Source organism: Leptinotarsa decemlineata, unplaced genomic scaffold (assembly GCF_025532065.1).
Source record: "Leptinotarsa decemlineata unplaced genomic scaffold, Ldec_3_MD MMD2_P_RNA_scaffold_9, whole genome shotgun sequence".
Lineage (NCBI taxonomy): Eukaryota > Metazoa > Arthropoda > Insecta > Coleoptera > Chrysomelidae > Leptinotarsa > Leptinotarsa decemlineata.
Genome location: NW_027412536.1, coordinates 3241293 through 3245757, shown reverse-complemented (window position 1 = coordinate 3245757; position 4465 = coordinate 3241293). Strand labels below are relative to the sequence as shown.

The 4465-nt window shown below is 32.3% G+C and overlaps 1 long non-coding RNA gene across 1 annotated transcript; it reads right to left on the bottom strand.

Annotated features, from left to right (window-relative positions):
* Window positions 1-478: 478 nt before the first annotated feature.
* LOC141480451 (uncharacterized) lies at window positions 479-2518 on the bottom strand. The gene is made up of 2 exons (XR_012464351.1): window positions 2381-2518; window positions 479-855 (listed from the first exon to the last, which is right to left on the bottom strand). It is a non-coding gene; the product is annotated as an uncharacterized lncRNA (long non-coding RNA).
* Between the last annotated feature and the right edge of the window lie 1947 nt (window positions 2519-4465).

Below are 4465 nucleotides of genomic sequence, written 5' to 3'. Positions count from 1 at the left end.
CCGTATTGGTGAATTTTTGTTAGCAAGATCATATGATGAACGCAATTAAACGTCTTAGAAAAATCACAAAAGACCACAGCTGCTACATTACCAAAATTATTTGAATAAATATCATAAAGAAATGAAAAGATGGCATCTTGTGCATTTTTATTGCTTTGAAAACCAAACTGGCATTCACTCAAGATATTGTGGTGTTGTAGGAAAACCGTCAAACGTATTTTCACAATAACTTTGGCTATAGTTGGAATGAGAGAGATCGGGCGAAGATTCGCGGGGTCATCTGAATCTCCATCTTCATTTTATATAATTGTCCTACTGTCCAGTGAAAATCTCACGATAAACTGTAACTCAGATATTATAAATAAAAAAAATATTCGAGTCTGTACATTTATTCCATAGAGCAAACCGAACAGTTCAGATACTTTCTTGAGGTTATGAGGTACCAGGTTTTTGAGGGAGTAAAAATAAAACATGTACATATGTATAGATATTTATTTGGTAAAAATTGTAAAATATTTCAAAAATCAGATTATGTGAAAGTTCATGCGAAGAGCTGATTACGATAATTGTGTGTATCTAAAGACATTAATTAAATATTTTAATAACACTGGTTGAGTTATTATCTACTACATTTAGTGTAACATAAATATAATTTTTGAAAGATCTATAAAGATATGTGCATTCCTCCGCTACATTCCATCCATTGGTGATTGGATGCTGAAGAGAAAAAAGTTCGACGAAACTTTGGATTCTTTTATTCTCGTCCGCTGGGTACATTTCATAAGCTTGTTGTAGGTCTGATAAAGCGTCAAGTGAATACTTGGCTGTTGGTACATTGGCGTCGTTTATAGAAATCTATAAAAGAAAATGGAGCATATAAGGTCCGGCATGTAATGTCAAGTTCATATTGGATGTTTTTATAGTTACAACCGTGTCATTTTTATATTATTCTTGAATTATCATTTTCATAAACACAACCATTTACATTTTCAACAGACATTATTTTTGCCTTCCAATTTTCAGTACATACAAAGTGCGAAACTTCCAAAGTAAGAAAACAATATATCATAAATAACTCTTAACGAAACATATGTAGAATATGCACAGTGCAAGTTCTTTTCAAATACAAATCGATCTTATGTGCTGATTATGGAAAAGTTTTACTATTTCGTAGTAACATTTTCATAACTTTCACATTATATTCAATGACAACATTGAATTCTTACCAAAATATTAAGTATCCAATAGTGAAGATAGGTTAATTTTACTGAAAATATACAGCCTTACGAACTCCACCAATTCATTATTCAAAACCTGGGTAAATATACAAAATTGAGACCTTCATATAAAAGATTTCTTCTTTTTTGAGACAAAAAGCTTTTGGCTTTCATTTTTCCATCTTCATACAAAAAAGTGAATGTCATTGATGATGGCAGTGTTCCATGTACCTAAGTAAAAGTTTACCTCTTTTATATATTATATTGTGTAGTATTCCTACGAATGATATCTGATTTAATTCCATAACGAATGTTTGGAGTATAAACTGAATGGGAAAATGTTTTTTTTTTATAATTCAATGTTAATAAAAATATAGTCATTTCGAAAGTATTTTTTCTTCCGTGTAATTCAGTGTTTATATGAGAGTAGTTATGAGAGGGCTTTTTCTTCCAGTTTATGCTTGAAAGTTACTTCTGTGCATGAAATATACATCTTTATATAGAGTCTATTTTGAAATCATTTATTTTCTTCTTTCCTTTGGAAGATTCCCACATTTTTCTAAAGTATACTCCTTTTCATGTCTTCTTTTCATTTCGTTAATTGAGTGGGTCACTTCTCTTTCTGGAATTCTGGAAAACTACTGAATTATCGAATGTTTTTAACTATTGATACTTTGCAAGAACTTTCTAAGTTCACAAACTTCATTATCTACCAAAAATACGAAATTAGTTTTTCTCCAATCAATAGGAATATTCAATATCATACCGGCTTGCCATTTTAAGGCAGATAACTGAGCTGGACAAATGCAAAAGGCTATCATTATTGGCTCATTACATCCACTCAGGGATCAGGTTTCTTGGACCCAATGATCAATTACCCATGTTGTAGAAAGTGGTTATTGATTACTGTAGGCACGCCCTCCTAAAATGCACGACTCGTGCAATCTTTTCGGTAGAAGAAAATCAATAACGTACTACTGACTTTCTAATATACCAAATTATCTAAAAGAACAATTCGTACAGGCCAGTCTCAAAAAACCTACAATGTAGGTTAGTGGCCTGACACCTATCAGAAAACAACTACTCCCCTGGCTAATATCCTAAAAGGCGTTGGAATATATCCGAAAAATTGTATTGAATAAATGAGTGCAACCCATACTCACAATAGGTGAAGTCCATACGGACACACAGAACGTCAAAAAAAACAAACAGAATAAAAATTTCATTTTTAAGGATTTCACTGAAATCTTCCAGCTTTTGTGAAATTAATAAAGAGGAAGATTGTCTGATAGATATTTATAGTTTACAATTTTTTATTAATCTACTGATATCTCATAATTTTGTTATTTCTATAAGATAATCATGACAGAGGCGCAGTTATGGGAAAAATCATATTCCTAATTCGACTGAATGTCTCTTTGAGTCCATGGACACCATTTCAGCTTTTCAACTGAGGTGGCAAAGCTTCAGGGTATTCAGAATTTTCAATTGAGTTATGAGGTTTTTTGACAAATTTTATCATATAATATTTGTTTATATTGATAGAGTCATTAGTGAGACTTCGAGATATAACCTTCGCCCTCGCAGTCAACGCATATACCACCGATGATGTCTGTCGCAGACGATACTTCAGATTTCATTTGACCACGGCCTACCAGCTCGTATTCTGTTCTATTCAATGGCACCGTATATAAATGGCACCAGTAAGTTCACTCGCCGCCATATTTGGGTCAAGATTCCCCACCTCGAATTTTATGCGCGGCCTAACTACAGCGCAACCGACTGAATCTGAGGCGTTTACCAAGCGAGCCAAATTGAGGCATGGAATATTATTACAGAGCGAGTCATTGTAAGAGGAGTTTTGTATTTGTGGAAAATTTGTGTCTAGTTTCAAAATGAATAAGTGTCGAACTGTGGGTTGCTGTAATTTGCAGGGTATGTCAGAATTAATTTTTTTCGATTTCCAGTTGACGAAAAAGGGTATGTTTTTCTGTCATTCATTATGTAAGATTGAAGTAATGAACATATAACGAAAATCATAAAATAAATTGTTATAGATCATATATAGTGGAGTCATTAATATGCAGACTTTTTATTATGAATTTAATTTGATGAAATTGAACTTTACGAATAGTACATGCCTCCAGTTCCACTGGAAATCCACAAATGAAAATAATTGTTGAACCACATCAAGTTTTGATTTGTATCTGTAGGAAAACAATTACTTCCACTGAAATCTTTGCAAAACTAAAGTATCAAATGTATATTCAAATAACCTTTTTTGAACCCTACTTTCCATTTATATGTTCCAGATAATCTACTATAAATAGCAAATATGTCTTTTTTTAGATTCTGTCATCAATAACGAAAAACATTAGAATTTCATTCGATTGACACACTTCATAATTAGCAAACTAGGTAACCCAAAACTAATAAAATCTGTATTTTATACATAAGTTTTGATTTACAACAATCAACCCAATAATATAAAAAAATATTTCAGAAAAACGATTCAAAACAAAATGAAATAAACGTTTGCTAAACTACCTCTTTTTGTCTCTCATCAAATTCTGCTTCAGTCTATTTAGTACCTATATTCATTTATATTTTTCAACTGATCAATATCCTTACTATAAACACTAAATGTTTCTTGGGGCCAATAAAGATTATTGTTATTATTATTTATCTATTCTCTAGATGTATGCAGTGAAAGAGATTCGTGGAGTTTGTTGTGATGTCATCTTCACTTCGATGAGAAATATTTTACATCAACCAGAAAAAACCGCCTAAATAAAGATGCAATCCCCACAAATCGTTCAGGTAAGAATACAACTCAGAAATAGGTACTTGTGGAAAAGCCAGAAACCCAACTCCTATTCAAATTACCAGAGCTTTCAAAAACACATTTACTCTTCAGTATTTCACACAGGCAGAAGGAACTAACTGTCTAGAAGATACTAGTGAGATTCTATCTAGTATTACAGATGCAGACATAAATAGAATGAAGATTCTTGTGGAAGTTCCAAAAAATCCCTATAAATGATTATAGAACTCTAGCCACTCCAGAAGGCAACAGCTTGGGCTATGTTTGTGGAAAGAAAACATTCATGTGAAGTATGTACAAATTTTGCCACGGCCGCTAGTACCACACTGAATGAAACGAATGTTTCAAGGCATATAGTAGTTTGGAAGTTTATATATGCCCCCAGATTCATTTTTACAATGTATCATTCATCTAGAGAGAGAAT